We start from the raw sequence: 22,227 nt of genomic DNA, 5'->3' as shown, positions 1-22,227 counted from the left end.
TTTGCAGGTTGTGATAGAAAGCGGGATTTAATAAGGCTATAGAAGAGAAAAGATAGCCTTGCTTCTCCCCTCCCTCCCCCATAAGGGTTGAAGGAGCGATGCTGAAAAGAATCATGTCATCCCTATCCACACACAATTTTTTGCTTGTGGTAGAGGATGAGCAATTTACAACAGCGATACTGCAAAGCTGCAGAGGGGCTTCAACTTTGAACAAAGAATGAGAAGCGGTTCCTCACTCATTCAGGCCTCCACGTAGCTGTATAGACGGTCAGCGCAACCAGGAGCAGGGATATTTGGGAATGGAGCCCTTATAACCTTTCGCTGGAGTTTTTCAGGAGAATGGCAAAACTGGAAGTGCAGGCAAAAATGCAGCCTATTGCTTCCTCCAGCTCTTTATCATGGCAGCCAGCAAAAAATAGCTGCTTGCTAGTCTCCTGGCTTCCTCCTATAACTCAAATCCGTTACAAGTACCTTGGCTATCTTATTCATACTGGACTTTCAAACAGCAACAAGAATCATCAGCTTTACCTCAGAGAAATGGCAAAAAAGAAGGCAGTTCTGGGAAGGCATTGTCAAAACCCATGTAAACTAAAATGTAACCTTAACATCAGTTTCAGGCTAATAATATCCTCCAGTAATTTTTTTCCCATAAGATGGGCTTAAAAAAAAAAAAAAAAAAAAAAAAAAAATCTGTTGTGCATTTACTTCTCCTTCCATGGTGGATATTTCCTTCTCTCCTTCTTCAAGATGTTCTTTTTTTTTGCGGGTGAAGGACGTATTCAGGGATAGCTGATAGAGCACCGCCCTGAAGATCAGTTCTGTTTTCACTGGAATGAAGAAAAATTTGTTAACAGATGGCAGGTCATGTCTTTTTTTTATAAAGAAATTTCATGAAAGTAAACTTTGTCACTTCTGTAAAACAGCTAATTGAGCTTAATGAATTCAACACACAGGAATTTTAAACACTATTCATTTAACTGAATCCCTGAGGTTATCTGACATGAGTAGAAAAAAAACTACACCAGTCCCCAATTTTGTTCATTTAGCACACTTCTTGTCGTTTCAAGGTCCCTCTGTTTGAAAGACTCCTCTATGCATGAAAGAAAAAAGAAATAACCCTGGCTAACAAAGCTGGTGGGCAGATTTCAGGGAATGGGAGGAGGAAAGGGGAAAGAAAGAATTTCAAACTGAATTTTTATAGTTGCCTAGATTTTGAACTCCTACACCTTCTGAAAATACTGCCAAGACAACAGATATGCTATAGAGACCGGGTTTTGAACCACTCTCTCCCTTTGAGATTTTTTTATTCTTCCAAATGTAAAACTGAACCTGGTAACCCGAGGATCCTACTTCATCAAACCATCGGTGGTGTTATTTTTACATTAGCTGTACTGGTTTTTCTTCTCTATGAAAATGACTTCCCAGCCATGGGGTCACTTACGTGGATATGTACTCAATTTTATAGAAGCAATTCCACTTTTGTGAACAAGAGTTGGATCAAAACTCCAAGGATGATGGAGGGCAGAAGCTGGAGCAGTGAGGGATAATTTTGATTTAGTTAATTTTAGCTGCCTATTCTAGCTAATTTTTATGGGCTCAGAGAGTCAGTTACTTCGAAATGGCTCTGAAGCCAAAGTCCAGTACAATTTTGTTTGAAGCTACAGGAATTATTACTGCTGTTCTTTCTGTATGTTTCATGTCATATTAATTTGGGGGGTAAAGAGAAATTAAAATAGTCACAGATGCTTATGATTTGATACCACAACCCCATCAAAATCTGACGTTTTGAATTAATCTATTTTAACACACATTGGGGAGATTTAACTACCTTATTGAAACATTGCAAAATTGTTCATCACCAAAACCTCTTTATAATTAATCCCCAAAGGTGAAATTCACTCCTGTACAGACAGCTTTGCATGGCTCTTTGTCATGTAAGCATTGCTTTGCAGAAACTGGGACGAAGGATGAAGTAGAATCAAAACAGCCCAACTCGAATAGTCAAAACCCTGTAGAAAAACCTTTTGCAGGTGCTATCTTGAAGTGAATACATACTGATGTGGTGAGCTCCCCTTCTCACATGAATACAATTCATAAACCTGGAAACTGTCGGTGTTCTTGGCAAAAAAGAAAGAGTTAAATGATGAATTGTGTGATAGCTTTATGAATGAGTATTGCAGAGACGCATTCACACTTGAAAGACATACCACAGCAGAAAACAGAAGGGTAAAAAAATAACACCAGAGGAGATGTCACCATAAACACTAACATGATCAGTTAAAGGCAGGATCTAGTGAAACTGAATAAGGGTTATTTGGTAATCAGTGTGAATATTAGATTGGCAATACATGACTACTTAAACATATTTGCAAAATCAATTTTCTAGCAATTTAGAACATTATAAAGAATTCAGAGATGCTCATAAGAGAAATCACTTTCTTTTGCAGTGTCAGATGTAGGAAAAGTGTCATTTTTAAGCAAAAAAATTACATATGCAATTTTTTTTAAAAAAATCATAATTTCTTTCTCTTACTGATCACTGAGGACTTAATCTTAAAAAATGCTAAGGGACTTAGCAGATAGCTTCCATAGAAGAAGCTCTGAGAAGCAAACCCTTCAGTTCTGTTCAGCAATCTGCCTATGCTTTTATTCATGCTTTGAAGGCAGAATCCCTGTGGTCACTCCTAAAGGCACATTCATACAAAGTATTTAAGTTGCTCTAGAGTTGTCTGCATAAAACAGAGTTAGAATTCAGGAGCTGGAAAAGTACACCTCTTCAAAAGCAACAGGATTTTTCAGGCCCAGTCTCATCCTTAGCTTCAGGCTGTGATGAGTGGACAGCCAGCACAGATAGCAGTTTTGTGAGACTCTGGCAAGATGCAAAAGAGCAATCTCATCAGCTAGAATACCGTGAATTTCAGAGCTTTAAACTTATACACGTTGTGGCTGAATAAGTTGGCAACCTCCAAAAAGGAGGTAAGCACAGACAGCCAGGGAAGGGTAATTATTTTGCCACTGCAGCCAGATTTGTATGGTTTGAGGCATCACTGCTCCATCCCCTATTTCACCTACTGCCAGCAGATACCTCCACTATTTTAAGTCTGATATACAGCCTATACTTTTTCCTCCAGTGGCGCAGGAAGGTAAGCTCCAGCAGAGAAGCTGGGCCAGCAGCTGTAGTGCAGTACAGCAGGAATGCAGTGAGAGAGGGGCCATCCCATTATCTACCACTTCCCTGCCCGTGGCGGCAAGCAGCAGAGCCCGGGTGAGAAGATTATGCCTAATCTAATAGTTTAGACTTCCAATTTTCATAATAACCTCAATCAGTGTGAAGCTACATGAAAATATCTTTAAAATACAGAATTGTTTTTAAAATGGCTAAAACCCTTCACAGTTTGCAGACATCTGGGGTGGGGGCTCTGTGAGCCTTGAAACTTAGACCCAAAATATTTTCTTGCATTGTTGTCAGTTCTGGTATGGAAAATGAAAGCTCAAACTCAAATAAGAACAATTAGAGAATCTTCCATTTCACACACAGGTGAAAAAATGATCTTTTTAACAGGGCAGAAAAGTCAGGGTTTTGTATCACCAGGACAAAGCAAGATTGACAAGCATTCTGGGCTCCTGAGTTTTAGACCTTTTATCTCCCTGTGCTCCTATAAAATTCAAACTAGTTTACAAATGGTGATGTGTGCAGAGGTTACAATTTAATACCACTTATCTTACAGATGAAGAAAGAAATGGCACTTTTTTACATCTGAAATCTTGGGGTATAACTTTTGGTGTGTATTTTACCAATATATACAAGGAAAAGTACTGCTGTGTCTTAATTAGAGGGTTTGCTTTTGTGGTTCTCATCAGTATTAGCTGATAGCACTATCTTTCAACATGTGTGCACAACTTCATCTATGCACAGATTAACAGAAAGATAGCCGAGGTGAATTTCTAAGTCCACAATAACTTTTTTAGCCCAAACCTAGTCCTTGAATCTCTACCCAGAGAAAAGTACCAGGAAATTCATGAAGTGAAGAAGCTTTCCACCGCCTAGTAGAAAGGCAACACTAAGCCAGTCAAGTCAGTGCTGTATTTGTGCCCCTGTTGTTGACCTAATTCTAAGTACATGAAACATGATTATTGCAGGCAGATGACCATTTTCCAGAAACACCTTTATCCCTTGTATAGGAAGGTAAAAAATGGGAAAATGCTGCTTATATGTTCTAGCAGTAGTGCTCTTAAAGCTGTGAGGATCTAAATAGGTAAAACAAAGTTTGTGTCTGAGCGGATGTTTGCTTATCAGACCATCTAATTAACTTAGTGAAAAGCAGCCAGGCTTTCAAGAACACCGATATTCTTCATGTCCTGTCTACTTTAACTACACTAGCTGATTTCATAGAGATGTCACTTCCATGTGTCAAACTAGCCTCGTTTGCAGCAAGCAAGCATTAGGATAAAACTCTACAGTAAATGTTTATAAAACAGATGCACTTGGTTTTATATGGATAACTAAAACATGAATAGAACTTTCAGTTTATACCATTTTAGAACATAGTGAAATTTTAATTGGTTATTTTCCATTCTCTGTTAACCATTACTCTTTAGAGGCTGTCTGGTGATACTGTGGCTAAAGGGCCATAGCCTCAACACACACATGTTCTTCTATGCAGGAGCACACATGTATAAAGACTGCATGACATTTAGACAAACCCCTAGAGCTATAAAAACTCACAACTTTTATGGCGAGCTAAGCACATTTGATCAGAGTGGAATCCAAAATGTTACTCTATGGAATCACTCCTCAAAGCAGAGCTACACTTCAGTGTGCAGGAAGGTAGGAAAAATAGGGCTTTAAACAAAACAGGCTTGTAGGGTGAAATCAAATGCTAATATGCAAACTAATGAAAGACTCTAGGGTTTTAGCTTGTAGAAAACCAATTAGAATACTTTTCGACTCGAAATATAGCAACTTTATTTGGTACTAGTTTAAAGCATTTATTATGAATTTGATATATCCTATGTTTCAGCACTAGCCTAGCAGAAAAAGGTGTGTAAGTGAATGGAGTCAGCTTGAAATGCCAAAAAATAACAGATTAGTCTTCTATAGATTAGACTGCTGTTTTAACATGTCATTATTTGACTATTAAAATTAAATTTAGAGGGAAGGTAAAATCCGATATATACTCGTAAGTGATGTCTCCATAGCACTATCTATCAAATATGGCTGTTTTTTCCTTCCATTTAAACTGTTATCCTATGTTCCACGCAGCTGAGTAATGTCATTCACTCTCTCTAAAGTTTCCCAAGTGGCCAAGTAATTTAAGTATGCCATCACCAGAGCAACTCTGCAGCTGAAAATATACTGCTATTAAACCCAGAGAGAATAATAGATCACTAATTGCAGCTTAATATTAGAGATAGACATGAAATACTGAGCCAGCCATCAGAGTATGTGCTGGTAATCCAAACTTATGCTATTATTGAAAAGACAAAGAACTGTTTACTGTCTTCATGAATGATTTTTACGATTACACTAGCTAAGTACTTACTGAATACAAGGGCTGCTAGTTCTGCTGCAGACCACGGATTAATTATCATTTAAGCCAAGGAAGAAGTTTTTTCCCCCCAGTACTATTCCTTACATGAAATGTCACACCAGGTGAGTTTACCTGTATGACAGTAGCACCAACAGATCACACAACAAGATACAGCACATGTGGAGCATCAAACAAAGGATGTGGTTCCTTCTACCAGAGGAATTGTTATCTAGAGGTAGAGTATTGCATAAGCAACACCCAGTTCACAAACTGGCTGCTTCAACAGCATCATTGCCCTGGAAGGAGAGCGTAGAGTGCCACATCCTAGATCTCTCACATCTCCCCAGGAGTGGATGTCTGTGTTGTTCTGGGAGCAGGAATGTGTATGCCTGTAACAGGTTTTGTTTTTACTGCAGAACTTCATGTTTTGGAGTCCTTTGCAACTCTTTCCAGCTGTGGCTTCCAGCATAGGCTGGAATTTTATAGCCAACCTAACCAGAATCCACCATGGGAGGTGGTAAGAAATGAGTCTGAATGGCTCATTGGTCACTTGGGTAAAGCAGTTTATTTCCTGTAACATCACTCACAGAGTCATTGCCTCGTGAAGGAGAGCTCTTCATGGTTTGATTTAGAACAACTATTTTTATTACATCTATAAGCTTTATCTTATCAATTTTATGTTTAACCTTTCTTTTAGCTGAATTGCCTGTAGTTTATCTTCTGAATTCCCCACTCAACTCCCTTCTCCCTCCTTTCCCACCCATTCCATCTCTTCCATTTTCAAGCTTTTAGCAAAATAAATGGAGAAACACATGATTTCTCAGACACGAAATAATTTGAAAATAAGGACCTGGTTATTCTTGAAATGCAACTATTTTACTGGCTAGATCAGGGCTGTGGGTTTTAGTTTGCTGTGGCCTTATATTGCTTCACATAACTGCATTCTTGAAATGTTTTCTGTTGGTTCTCAAAAGGTATCTTTTAATGTGGTTTTAATCAATCTCAGTAGTGCTGCAAAAGGACTGAAAATAACACTTATATTTTGCAAAGGCAGTTAATTCAACATAACCAAGATATCTTCGTATTGTACCTTTTTTCATACTTCTAAAAACAAACACATGGAATGTTTTTTTGTTCATGTTATTTCTCAAGTAGCTTTTTTAAAACTTGATTTTCTGATTTTCTTACATTGTCTGACCATTTTCACATTAATCTTTAAAGATTATTTTTGTATTAGGTTAATTCAAACAAATTAACAGTACAGTTATAGATTCGCAGTAAGTATTCCTTTTTGGGACTACATGATGTAATCCACTCAGCTGATAAAAAAAATGAAGTCACAGTAGGCTGAATATGACAGACTGAACAATTCCTCATGTGATTCCTGCTGAGAAAAGCAGACAGCAGAGTAGATCTACCACAAGCCATCATAACAAAAAGCGTAACATTGCTGTTGTCCTTTCCCATAATTTGATCATCCCTGGAAAGGCCTATTTCATTCCAAGTATTCATGGCTTCAGATGCAAACAGAATTAATCTTTTTCTTCAGTAGCTTAAGCAAGTCCACTTCCTCTAAAAACCCAAACATTTGTTTCTTCCTTTTCCTCCTCTTGTTTAAAATATAAGTGTTTAAGTTCCTACCGTTTGCCTTGAAGGATGTTTTTACAGTTAGATATCTACATTCTCTGGCAATGCTCCCCTGCAGAGCAAGATGGCCAAGAAGCTGGTGTGGGTCTAAATGCGCTTTAACCACTTCAGACCAATGCTGGGATCCTGCTCCTTCAAGTTTGGGCACAGTGCCACAGTGATTCAGATATATTCTTTCTCCATCCAGTCTCTCTATTGTATTACTTTCCATTGTGCAATTTTTCTTACCTTTGTACTTAGTTTTGAATTAAGGTATGTTTTCAACCTTTTCTTTCAACAGGAAGCCAAGAGGCTTCTGTCTTCATTGATTCTTACAGTCTTGGGCTTAAAGAAATAACAGAATTTTTAATGTGATCTTGATTTTAATCTTTAAAAAACATTGTATTTATTTTGAAGGAAGCAAATCTCTAGACATGCTATCTCTGGTCCTCAGATTCAAAAAAGCTGTAAGAGGTCGTACACTTCCACTAGTAATTCAGCTGTTTCAATCTGGAATTCTTTCAGAACTCATTTGAATACTCAAATCTTGGAGATTTATTTTTAGTGTTTATTTTAGCAACTTGTTCCATAACTCCTGCATGGCCACTTTGATTTCAGACAACTCTTCTGCCAAGTTCCTTCCTCCCAGAAATAAAGGGTCCAGCATCAGGATCTCTCTAGCTTCTCCCACCTCCAATACCGATGCAAAGAACTCATTAAGCTCCTTACCAGTGGCCTTATCCCTGTGAGTTCTTTTATACACGGAGTGCTACTTCTAAAATAAATTTCAGCTCCATTTCCACATTGACCTTGTACAACTGTTTCGTATGATTATTGGCAACAGATTATTGGAAAAAGCATCTTTTCACTGCTAGGATCAATATTTCTTAGCAATGAAAATATTATATTTTAAAACATCTTGAATTTCCTTTGTAGGAAAGGATAGGAAGAGCAAACCAGTGGGAATATAAATAGAGCCTAACTGATGGAATTTTCACTGTGTTTTCAGGGATATTGTGACTTTTAGTGGAGATGTTTTTCTGTTTGGTGCAGCCTTACCAGGTGTGGCCTGCAAGACAGGAGCCTGGTCTGCTGCTGAGGAATTGAGTGTAGCTGTGCACAGGTCGGTGCATTGCTAGACAGGAGCTTATGCAAATGTGAAAGATGATCTCCCCAAAACTACCTGTGAGCTAAGACAGAACTTGGCCTGTCAGGTAGAAACCATTCAAGGTCAGCAAAACTTGCTACGATGCACAAGTAACTTTACATGTGGGGTGTTAAGTAAGTATACAAATTCACCAGCACAGAATCCCCACTCCCTGGTGTTCTGGTGCTTATCAGGTTTCCCTTACCACAGCAAACATGTTTTCACCCTGGTTATCACCATCCTCCCCACAAAGGATCCCTGGCTACATATGTCAGAGCTTCAACAAGGTTTGCACACTCCAGCACTGGAAACGTTGTGCAAATAGTAACTAAAACTCCTCTCCCCTTATTTTCATTTGCAGGAAATCTGTTGGTTAAGTGTAGGAGAAACTGATAAAATGTTATCTCCCAAACATTTAAGCTAATTCTGTGCCCAGTGAGGAGATAACAGTAAAAAGTTTCCTACCTCTGTGCAATTACAAGACATTTCTCAAATTTAATCAAACATGCCAATTATAATCTTGCTGTTTCTTGTTTCTACAGAGCTAAATGCAATCACAGCATTCTGTGTGGTGGTATTTTTTGTTTGTTTTGTTTTGGTTTTTTTTCCCCATGACGCACACTCTCCTGTTATTCTCGGCTGCTCAAAGCATTTGGTTAAAACAGACATACTTTCTCTTGTCAAAGATACCTAAGAGCACTGTGCTTAATGTTTAAACAGCTCCATGTGTATCCAATTATGAAAGCAATTAATTTAGTCGAAGACTAGATTAACTGCCATTTGTGGCCTGATTATTTGTTAAATTTGAGTACTTCTGATCACAATTGTCATAAACAAATCTTATACAGCTTGTGACCTGGTGACAAATCAATGCTGCTCAAGGACATCTTGATATGAAGAGAGTTCAACATTAAGTGCTAAAGATTACTATACCACTTCTATCACTGATTTGTACAGCATATATTATTTGAGATGCATTTTATTTGTTTCACGGAAGTGAAACCTTGGAATTCGCTAATAAAATAATACTGCTGTTAGTGATATAATAGATGGTACAAGATCCATGTCTAGGATAAGATGATAAACATATACACAGTAGAGGACAAAAAGCCAAGGGGAAGGTATGAAACAAAACCAAGCTGGAGAAACAAATTAAGCAGAAGCTTGAACTAAGATCAGCCCTCATCACAGGACCCTGCATGGATGTATGGCTAGTCATGAAATAGGCAATGCGACTATTTAGCTAATCATTTTCACTGGGGGCCATGTCAGCCTCGTGGTTGCCTTCAAAGGGCTGAATGTAATTTTAGGACTCTATAAGTGTAGGAGTATGGGTTTGACACCCCTATTCTAGAGCTTTGGTGGTGTTTGGGTGGTGGTGTTGTTGGTGGTGGTGGTTTTTTTTAAATCCTTTCTGGCCCATTTTCTAAATTCTTAATGCACTTAAAAAGGAAGAATAAGAACAGCCAGCAGAATTTTTAAAAATCTCAAAAGTGAGATACTAGAAGTAAAATTACTTGAGTTAAAGGACGCTCATCACTTCCCTGCTAGACTATAACTAGCTGAATCACATTAGTCTGTTTAGAGGACCTCACTAGGTCTGTGATTTTGTCCTCAGAATTTTTTAACCATCGCTGCCTAGAATAGAGTTCTCCATTTTGTAGGAAATGTCTGTGTTTCTTTTTTCCAATAAATGTTTAGTCTTCCACTTGGCTATACCGACAGTCAAATTTTATTTAATAAGCTGGGTGCAATGCAATAAGCTCGTTCTCACCATCCTTGACAAATGAAACAATTTTTGTATTGGATGCAAGTTTTCATCTTCAGGATTTTCTGTTTACTTTCAAATAATTAAAGAAAACTTCAAAATAGTAATCAATTTTTTAAAGTACCAAATAGTACTGGAGCTTTCTGTCAACTTTTACTGAGGCCTGCTAAACAAAATTATTTAGTAAGGCTTCTGTATTAACCACTGCATTTTCATCAGATGCTTCACATCTTGAAATGAGGATTAAAAATATTGTGCTATATTTCTAATAAAACAATACCACTCAAGACAAAATGAAATACAAAAGTATAGAATGTCACAATTTATAAACTGTACCCTCAATATTTCAACAGTCAATAATTTTATATATGGTTTAATGTAGAGAGAATGGTAATTAAGTAAAGCATTAAATAATTTCCAAAATGTAAAAAACAAGTCAGAAATGATATAGTGTAAACCACGTGAAATTTCACTCAACATTTAAAGTCTGGGTTTCAGGACTTAATAACACTGTGAGGTAAATAAATTCAATGTCTGTTAAGACCTTCACCTCTAAAGGTATGTAAAATTTCTTCTACCATTATTTCATCTCTCACTTGTCAAAAGCTTTTGATATACTCAAAATGCTTAAAGAATCACACCTAATTTGATTCGTTTTTCTCTTGTACGCTTCACAGTGACCCTTCATATGGTGTCTGATGCAACTGTTCAGCCAACATGGGAATTGGCTATAACACCTACAGCTAGAATTTACTCTTGGAAGCACAGCTGTTCTTCCACTAGAAGCAGAAAAGAAGAGGTAGGAGGTCTATCTAAAGATATAAACTGAAGTGATGGTAGTGATTCTAGACATGGGAAAACGGTCACCCTTTTGGTCATCTGGAAAAGATATTTCCTCTTAGTTACAAAGGTATTCAGTCAAGCAATAACATGCCTCGGAGCAGGGAAATGCATTTAAAACAAGTCTTATGGAGCCAATATGCTTCCTTTAAAATGCCAGTTTGTAACATTAAAAACAAACAAACAAACCAGCCATACAGAATCCAGATGACCTGCAACAGATTTTTCTCTCTCAGAAACAAAGACATATATATATATACACACACACACTAGTAGCAATCTCTTGTGATGTGAGCAAAGAGTAGTATGAAAATGAAAGTCAAAATAAATGAACATTGAAATATATTATTAAATATTTTTTGCTCCTTCATATGGCTTCTTATAAATGTGACAGAATTAGAGAGACAGGTGAGTATGGTCTTATCAACTCAGGAAAAGTACATAAAGAAAGAGTCATTATGACAAGTTTTTTTTCTCCTGTATATTGAGAAAAAAATTTGCTTCTTTGTCTGAGTGGCAGGCAAGTGTAGCTAAATGGAAACGTTGTAAGGAAATTCTCTTGGTACAAGCTACACAAACCTTCAAGCTACATAAGCTTCTAGAGGATTCATTTTAGTGAGCTTTTAGTTTCATTTTGATATAACTTGGTTGAGAAATGATGACTTAGAAATCACCTTTCCTCAAAATCTTAAGTGATCTGGTAGTCATCTTGCTTCTCTCCATGAGGAGGAGTAAGGATCCTGGAGTTTGTGGAAAGGTTTCTTAAAGATCTACTAACTCATCTCTAACATAACCAATACTCTTATCTCCAGCCCATACTGTGGGCTTAGTAGGCAGCACCAGCAAGTTCTAAAAACCCCCAAATCAGACCAAAAACCCAAACACAAAGCCCAAACAGAATAAAAAGCTCTTCAGTTTGCTGTATTCAAAAGAATCAGAGCAAAGGAAAACATATTCAAATACTTGCCCAGTACAAACATTGCATAATGTGAAACAGAAGCTGATTGCTCCCCAAATGAGAGCTATAAGTCAGCATCTCTTTTTTTCCTTCTAAAAGAGGTGCATTTCAGATTAGAAAAAAGAACACAAAGGTTATTTTCATCAAACCAAATCAACCAAACTTAGAGCTGTAACCAGTCCTATTTTTATAGTCAATTGAACTTTTCTGTATACAGTGTACTCTATCTTATGTTTTGTTAATAAACCCATGACTGGGCACAGATAGAATAGCTACTCTGGCCAGGTGAAGTCTACAGGGGAGAGGGAGGTAGTTCCCCTGGGAGTGGTTAACCATGTTCACCTGGGACAAGGTTTAGGTGTGAAAGAATATGATCATTACAATAAGTGATTTCTTTTCTATATGATGAGAAAAAAAGCTTGCCTTTTTAGGAAGATGAGAAAGAGTCTGAGGAAGAGAATATAGTGAATTTGCAACTGGAAACAAATTCATAAAAGAATTAGGGTTAAGTTACACTAGTGAATAGTGTGAATGCTCTGAGAGTTAAGTCTTGAAGGGAACAGAAAGAAGTTTGCTTTCTTGAGGAGATTACGCAGAGTGTGTTCAGTCTGGGAAACTTCTGAGTAAGAAAAATGGACTGCAAGGAAGGTCATGGCCTCCAGGAGCTCAGCAGGCAGGACAGATTTATTCTCAAACCGTTTTTTAAACATAGGTCTCAATATTTCTGAACTTGCTCTGCTTATAGTACTAGTTTGTTCTACTTCATTATTATTTGTGTAACAGAACTTCTTCTTAGGAATTATAAATTTCTAGCATCTTTGGGTGAATTTATCTTTAAAAAAGGTGAAACTGAGCTAACATCAGGCTTCCGGCTGAATTTGGGTTCTTTTTTGAATAAGTTTAGGCCTTGATCCTGTAAGACAATTTGTGTGAACAAGTGTTTGCTCTTGTAGCAATCTTCCTAAATTTCCATTGTAGCTTACCTGACTATAAATAAATGGACATACATATAGCTAAATAATAAAGATATTTATGTTCTTATTTCATTACTCAGGTGCATATCTGCAAAATAATGATTTCCTCTGTCATCATGTAGCCATTTTTGTCACTTTTTCACAGGAGAATTTTTAGTAAAGCTTGATTTAAAATATGCAAGAGTGAGGCTATATATGGTACCTTTTGTTGTGGAGAAAAGAGTGACACCCAATATGATATATAATCTGCACAGGGATGGTTTTCCTAACCCTGAAATGAAATGCTGTGAATATTTAACAACCTGAACAACACTTTCAGAGAGTGAAGATCAAACTTTGGACTAATAGGTGCCCTGGCTGATGTCATAACTGCATCTGGCTCCATCCTGGTGTGAGCAGAATAAACTTCACTTACTGAAACCTGGGAGTTTTTCAGAATAGCTAAAAATATTTTTTCACATTTATGAGGTATGTTGGAGAATGCTTAGTAAACACAAAGGTGTGGAAGGAGTTTTTTATGAATTCAGTGAACATAAAGTATTCTGCGCTGAGTGATCATTTTCAAGAATAAATGCTCTGTTGTTTACAATGATCAAGAGGATTATACTGACTCTAGCTCATGTTTTCTTATTTGTTCTGATTTTTCATTTGATTTAATCATATAAACTTTAAGTATTTCTATTTTTTTTAAAAATAAGATTTTAATTAAGCTGTACTGACATTATTTCTTTGTAAATATTTACTCAGAAAGCTGCTTCACCAGGGTGAGGGACAGGAAATAGCTCTCTGGCATAGACACACAACAGTTACAGATGGAATTACTGCAAACCTAACAACCGTATCTATTTAGCCATAGAGGTAAGAAGTGGTACAAATTGTTATGAGGAAAAACAAAAAGCAAAGGAGAAAGGAAGAAATGCTCTTCCTTCCAGAAATAGTCTATTGCTTAGAAACATATCAATCTTGGATGAAAAAAATCAGACAGATTTCTAAATAAAGGTCAAACTGGTATAACAGCATTAAGAAAGCCAACAAAACTAGCATGAATAGAATTTACTCAGCTTCATTCCTCTTCCTTTAATCTAAATACTTTCTCTGCTTCTGTATAGAATTATAAAATGGAATCTACATAAAGATATAGTTATCGGTTGTACCAGTATATGGCTGTAATTCAGGAAAGCACTTAAGCAGGTGATTAACTTCAAGCATCCACTTACCCACTTTCCTAATTATGAACTTAAGCACATACCTAAAGTTCTTTCCTGGATTGGTTTTCTGCTACGCCTGTTGACTGCAGCAGAGCCCAGAGCTCTCTGAGCTAGCTTGAAAGCAGCTCACCCGGGGCTGGAAACAGGCTCTAACCACAGCTGCCTGGCGCTTGAGGTGATTTCACTGACTCGCTTCCAGTGCTCAAGCTGCCTTGGTAAAGCCTCTTCAGTTACACAGCTTGCAGTATACGCTTCCTTCTGTTAGTCTGCTCTATTTTTTTTTTTTTTTTTGTAGTTTTCAGTGCCTCAGTCTATTTTCCTGAGGTCCTGCTGTTTCTTTTGTATGGAGGGTACTAACAGACCTCAAAGTCAGAGGAGAGTAACTCAAATAAAGGGCTTATGACCATGAAGCCTAAAATATGATCCCAAAAGACCTTGCTCAGTAGCAGTTCCATTCTAGATGCACTTGGCTTTCTTTGTTTCTTTTCCTTTAAAGGTGCAAATGTGTCCAGACTTTTGGGGGTTTTTTGCATGTCCAAGGCTGCTTGGAGCTTGTCTATGTTCTATCTCAGTCTGGCAGCGATCTGGGAGCTGTTTCTCTACCAAATCCTGTAAGCAGCTTGATCTGGGGGGCATTCTGAGAGCATACCTAATACTTAGCACAGGATTAGGGCCCCGGCAAAATGCAGTTGTAATGTTTTTTCAAAACCAATACTAGGCATCATTTTCTGTAAGGGCAGCTACAGCTACCTGCGGACTATCGTGGAGTACCCCTGTCTTTAACAGAAATGTCCTAATCAATAAGTCGGAGTTGAGCTCTCTCCTGTCCAATTTATCACGAATTCCTTTCAACATGATGTCACAGTGTCAGTAGGATAGATAGAGAGTACCTTTCCCCCCAGATTACCCACAGTTTCATGGTTATTTCTTGAGAGGGAGAGGTCTAAATCCCTGCAGATGGAGCCAAGAGTGGACTCTGGATCACCTTACTGTGCTTCTTAGTTAAGAGGTGAAGATTCATTGACAAGAAGGACTTACCAGGGATAACCTGGAAGATTAAGTCTCAGGGATGGCACTGGATATTTTTGGGAAATGCATAGTCTTAGAAAGTGAACCATTGGCAAGGAAGGACATGAAGTTCCACTGAATTATTTTATACCTCATAAGAAGATAAAAACTTCCCGCATCTATTTCAGTCACACCAGTGCTTATGATATCTCTTGAAAATCTTGGTTTTGAGTGATTTGTACATTTAAACATCAGACCTCCCATGGCACTTTTATGGACAGAATGGCTGCGTTCACATCAGCGTGTGGCTTCATGCGTTGAACCCGTAGAGTTATGCACTGGTGATCAGGTCTTATGTCCCCATTATTTATATTTTTGGAGGTTTACTTTGAACTTGCTGTAGTCTGGCCCCATGGCCAGTTGTCTGGCCAGGAGTGGATGTGATTAGGTGTGCTTCTGAAACATACATTCTAGCTTAGTTTCATCTGAAGATAATGCAACTTTTGCACTCTAAAACAGCTCTATAATGTGGGGCATAGTACATGGCAATGAGTGGGAGACGTGCTTGAAAATGCTACATTTTAAATGAACTAAAATGCTAATGTAGGTGGTCCCAATATTTCCCCTCATTAAAGTTAATGATCCAGTTCCAATTTATTAATAGTGAAATACCTTGTCTGGCAGTGTTGAAACATGAGCAAGATTTTACTCACGACCTCAGGTATCAGTTTGATATATCTGAAAGAACTATGTAAGTAAATATGTGTTGGTAACTCCATACTATCTCAGAACAAGTCATTAACTGAATGACTAGAGCATTCAAATTTTTTTTTTTTTTGTTAGATGGGTACTTATTTTCTAACAAAGTTAAGAGATGGTCTTTTGCATCTTTCAATACACAAACACAAGAATTTTTTTTCTAGTAGATATTCCTGAAAAAAAACTTCATAAAATCTTTGGAAAGTCTTTTAAAGGCTTGCTTCTGGCACTTAACCATTCTTTGATTCCTTCTTTGGATTTTAATACTACACCACAATGGAGTACAATGTCAGCTGATTGTATTTCAAATTAGAAAGCTCTGTCACCTCTGATTTTGTGCCTGAAAATGAACAGTTGAATAAGCTGTTCTGGATAATCTTTTCCCAATTCCAGTGATTTGTCACCATCTTAATGCTTGGAAATACTCACAAGTAGAAGGAAAAGTAAATTCAGGGCTGTGTATTACCATACTCATTATAAGTGGGTGCTTAAGTTTACATTGGGTTCAGCTGCATGAAGCATGTACTTAAATACTCTGTTGAATGGAGATGCATTTAGCACGTTTAGATGCCTGGCCAAACAGCAGCTAAAATGAAGTAGCAGGGCTTTTGATTTCAACAGAGTCACTAGGGTTGAGGACACTTGCACCAATCTTGTATTCAAAAATGATTCAGAACTGGAGTAAAGTGAGACCAGTGCTGATCTGCTCCTGGATATGGTTTATGTGAGCTTAATTTTAACCACGTTATTTGTAATCTGTTATTTCTTGGTTCTGTGTTCTTGTTGCTCTGCAAGAGAACTAGTTTCACGTAAGTTAACAGAATATTTGCTCAGATATCCTGCTAGTGGAAACCCTACAGCTGTTAAAACCCACATCTGCTGTTGCGAATTGTAATTAACTCATTCAAAGTGTTTTAAAGACATATAAAAAGTGGAGACATGATTTCAACAAAAAACCTCTCAAGACTGTATAGAAGTTTGACATGAGGATGAAGTGTCAGCATTAAATGTCAGCTGGGTTATTGAAGGTTTTGATCATATAATTGGGATTGTTTCAGTGCATTTTATTGTAGTAAATACGCTAGGGCATGCTTAAGTCAATATGAAACATCAGTGTACTATCAGAATGATATAAAGTAAATAAGTACTTATATAAGTAAAGCTATAACTCACACAAAAGACAGGTAATCGTATACATAAAAGTAACATCCTTGCTGCAGATTTGTCTCCCAGTTGTAACTCCATTATCTCTCTCTCTCTCCAGGTTTTCACTATAGTTATGATGGACATTAATTTTGCACACATTGTGCTCAGTAATACTATAATCTTCTTCACTCGTATCACACAATTGATTTAATTTATGAGATTTTTGCTATATTGTGCCTAGGAAACAGAAAGAACTTCACCTTCTATATTTTTGGTATCAAACTGATGCCAGTATAGCATAGGGCTGTTTACTGTTGCTCCCTTGCTTTTAGGTTTGGTTCTGATAACTAGCAACTACTGCCTTCCCACACAAACTATAAAGTCTTGTCCCTCACTTTGCATGGGCCATGTCTTGGTCACTCAATAGCCTAATTTATTTTTATATAAACATATATAATTATGTTTAAGACTTGTGGAATATTACTTCAGGATTACAGGGTTGCATTTATTTCTACATTTTATTACACGAAAATTCAGACAATCTTTTGAAATTTAATTGATTAATTTTATAGACTACCTAAATTTGCAGTTAAGATAAAAAAATAATTATTTAGGTCTGAAAATGTGAGAATCTGAATTGAGGATTTTCTTTGAGTTTTTGAGAGTATCAGTGCTAAGTATAAATGAAATGTTAGGTATATATTAAAACATGGACTCTCTCTTTAAATGTATATTTAATACACAGGCACAATTTGTTTCTTAGAGACATACTCTCACATGGGTAAGTTTAGTGGCAGATTATATCTGTCTGGTTTTCTACTTTGACCATAGTGCAATTTGATATAGTGCTATGCACAAGCCAGCGTACGAATCTTTAGGGACCAGGTATTAACTGGAGATTTCCAGTGAGCAGTATCACTGTCCATCACTCTCCTGACTTCTCTTTCTGTCCCTGACAAGACCTACACATTCCTGCATCACTGGTGGTACAGACAGAAGGGGCTGGACTGGGAGGCTGGAAGGAGCTGACCTTGTTGGTTCCCAAAACCTCTTCCTTGCTCTCCTAGCACATATCAAAAAACCTAAAATCCATTTGCAAACAGGGCTGAAAAGACCAAGACGGGCAGTTTATTATGTAAATTTTTCTTATTCTTAGATATTCTTGCTCCTTGTTAGGAGCTAATTCACAAAATTTCATTTGACATATGCCATTCTCTTTGTTTAATCCATTAAACAATTAATGTTTGCAGAAATGAAGTCTAATCTGGAAGTCAAAGCGTTTTATGTTGTGTCATGAGCTATTTTCATGGCAAGTAAAATCACTTTTAAATATGTACAGCATTTCACAACCATTGTGAAAAAAGAATCAGAATAAACTATTTCATTTTTTAAAATATGTAGCATATTTTACTGTGAGAATTCACCAAAAATAAAGCTTGATAGATAGGATTTCATAGGTAGTATTCTTTGATAGTTACTGAAAAACAAATAAAAGAAAATACAAATTAAGGCAGCACTTTGAGCTCCATAGTTCCTCATTATATTCTAATAACATTTTACAGTTTCAAAGATGAAAACTGACAGAAGATATAAGTTGTTAAATACTTAAATTTTATCTGCATTTTTGTGTCAAAAATAATTTTAATATTAAAGGACAACTGTAGACTTCTAATGACTTGAATACAGTTTGACTGTTGTCATGAAGTGCTCTGTGGGATGTCAGAATATTTAATTCAGGATGTTAAAAACATCCCAAAATGTCACAATAATTATATCACAGCAGGCAATTAAAACACTGGAAAATGCCAACTGACTAAGTGTGTTCTCTGTTATTTAGGAAACTAATGAGTGAGTGACACATAAAGCAGAAAATATGAATTATAACCACAGAATCCAATATACATTATAATTAATTTTAATATAAAATGTATATTAAAATAAAGCAACCTGTCTTAACAAAAACAAAGAAATGCTTATTTAAAGCTGCCATTTGAGCCTGAGGCTCTATAATTCCCCAGCCATAAGAAACTGGTTTTATGTTTCCCCTTCATTATATAGTTAATTATTTATATGTTTGTGTTGTGACACTATAATGTGGGCTTGCTCATGAAGCCCTTATTAAGTACAGTGGTTCCACTCACTGCACTGTAATAGTCTCTGCCAAATTCTCCACGTGTCCTTAAATTAGTCTAAGGGCAGCTAGGAAAGACCTGTGTGCTTGTGGGGTGGAAAACTCCCTTTCCAACAGGTCAGAGGCACTGTAAAATCTGCATTGGCTTGAGGAAGTTACAGTGCAAGTAAGGATGCTGATGCCTAGATAAAAACCAATAGAGGCTTGGAGTTCTTCTAGAAGGATTCTTGCATTTGAATGGCAATGGGATAATCAAAGTGGCAATGCAACAAGAGATGCTTTTGATTTAATTTGGACAAGGATTTAATCCGTAACTATTAAGCCAACATTCTATTCTAGCAGACACTATGGAAATCAGCTTGTCCTGTTCAACTTAGGAGAAAGAAGCACTGTAAGAAGCATGACTGTCTAAAATAAAATAAAAAGGAGGGATTTAATAAAGATGACAATAGGCAGTTTTTCTCATTTGTTAATAAGGCTGGAATAACTATTATGACTGCAGCTGAATAGCTTAAATAACAGAAAAATATATGAAGCGTCAGGCAGAAAAAGAAACTGTGAGAGGTGGCTGAGGAGTCGCCGTCACTGATCCTATGCAAAGCTACAGTAGGCAACAGTCTGTTTGCTCCATGTTAAAGTTTTCTGTGGCGACCATTACCTGGGGATCCAACAGCAATTTAACTGGCATAAATCATCACTGCTGCTGAGGGGCACAGCCTTTGTCGTTTATTCTTGCCCCTTCCCTTGAGCAGATGTGAACATCTGTGCATCTGCAAGATAAACTGGGTCTGGCACTAATCTGGTTAGAAACTGACCCTCCAAATGTGTTTTCACAGAGGTGAGGTCTCTGTTTCACCACGTGTCTTCCTGAGTGCTAGTGCTGGCACAAGAGAGGGGACAGGACTTGGGAAGGTGGGGAAGGAGACTGGCTTGACCCCTTCAGCAGCAGTGTGGATCTACACAGAATTAAATAATGACATAAAGCATCATGTTGCATTCCCGATTGCAACAGTTCAGACAGAACCAATTATTGTTGCATTCACCTGAGCACTGGAAACATCAGTATTTAGCACTTTTTGAAAATAAGTATGCTTTTACAGTTCCTTAATATGAAATAATCCTCAGATTTCTGTAATAGAGCTGCATGTTCTGGATACCTCAAAGCCATCTCAGGAAAAGAAGTAACAGTTGATCTGTTTTTTGTAGCCCCCATTGCTTGTACTTAAAAACTTAAGCAGTATTTTTCACTTCCTTGGTTGATTTTTATGTGTCCAGAGCCTTGGCTCTGATTGGAGATGATTTGTATTTGAGTTTTCTTTTTGTACCTGGCATCATGTGGTGGTCAGTGATCACTCAGCCCTTACAACGCTTTCATTGTGTGTTATTTCGAGGTATATGATTTTGCTTCTGGCTCTATATTCATGTCATTCCTTGGGCAGGTCGTTGAGAGCTCATATCTAGCTCATTACGCAGCCCATGAGCACCACTTGTTGCTGGCAGGCCTTCAAAAGCAAGATTTTTGGGCCAACTGATTAACTGTGCTACTACTTCTGGAAAAAAAAATCCACTCTTCAGCCTAGTTTTGAGTCAGACTGGAGGGAAGACGTTGAGATCTTGTCTTTCCTCATTTGGTTGCTGGTAGATAAGTATACATATCACACCTACCTGAAGGGTGATTGCTATTCTCATTGAAGTCCAACCCAGTGCCCTGAAAGGGACCCCAGTACCCTGGGGGTCTAAAGGCTAAGTAGCTGAGGCATAAAAAATTATGTTCTTCCATGTCTTCAAATATAGACTAAATGAACTGTTTTCAGTGCGTCAGCTCAAATAAAACTGAGGATCCTAATTCTGTCACTTTTATCTGTACAGGTCCTTTTTTTTAAAAAAAAAAACCCAAACCAAACCTTCAGGAGAGTTCTTTTTTAGTCACAAAGAAAGGTCTAGGAGTAGTTTGTTTTCTGGTGACAGTTATCTTAAATATATATATCTCCTGTGTCCTTACTTATCTGAGATATACAGAAAATGCTTAGAGATATTTATATATATGTATTTCGAACAATTTTTGCTTCACAGGAAAGCTGATGTAGAGTGAGATAGCCAGTAAGACTACTGGCTAGTTCCATGTCAGTACACCGTTTTGTTCCACAAAGGTCAATATATTTCTTTGTCTGCTAGTTACCATGAAATAAATAACATTTTTACACTCCAGATTGAGAAAGGGATGATAACTTTAAACCCTAAACAATTCCAAACCCTAGATGTTGGGAATTCTTGTATTTAGCATGGACCTTACTGTGGTTTACTCAGCTCCATTTTCAGTGTCTTGTTTGGTTTATTGCATTAAGGAGAGCACTAAGTAAACAAAGATATACTTCATGAGAGAGATCTCTAAAAAGCAGACAAGATGCACTTGCATGAGAACTCTGCAATGTCTTCAACTTCATTACCTGTTTGTATTGTTAGAGATTTCATGTAAAAACCGTTGAAGACTGTAATTTTGAAAGGTATGTCAGTACCTTCTTTTGCCCTGCAGCACTTATTTTACAACTACTCTTGTGTTAGGAACAACTATGGGTGAGGCCTGTCTAAGTGAACAATGAAAACAACAATCCTACCTGTTAATCTGGTTTTCCTGTGTATCTCTAGATTAATCAAGAAATGTTTCACTTTGTCTCAAACAATGAAGCAGAACTGATTTTCCCCCACCCCAAAGTCCTTTTTTTTTTCCTTTCCTGAAGAGAGCCTTTCAGTCTACTTTGCGATGATGCCAGCTACTCCTTTCAAGCAGGTCTATTTTCTTCTCCTTTGCTATGAAAGAGTGCATCTTGCAGAGCATCTGTAAAGAAGAGAGTTAAAGAAACCAATACCAATTTAACAGGTAGAAATTATCAATTTGTGATTTCCTTGAAAAATAAAATCTGGACAAAGGTTATACTCATTATTATGAAGCTCTTTTCTGTTACAAAGGCATTAGGAAAGGTATTTATACCTGACCTTCAAAGATTCATAATTCCTTTCAGTGGAGAACTGTAGAATTTTGTGGTTTATCACATTCTTATAGTTAAAAATGTAACATACTTTTTATAAAAGAAGTTCAAAACCAATTTTTAGAAGATCATTGAAGAAATACC

This window comes from Caloenas nicobarica, chromosome 4 (genome assembly GCF_036013445.1).
Source record: "Caloenas nicobarica isolate bCalNic1 chromosome 4, bCalNic1.hap1, whole genome shotgun sequence".
Taxonomy (NCBI): domain Eukaryota; kingdom Metazoa; phylum Chordata; class Aves; order Columbiformes; family Columbidae; genus Caloenas; species Caloenas nicobarica.
The sequence above is the reverse complement of the archived record's forward strand: the minus strand, read 5'-3'. Positions refer to the sequence as shown.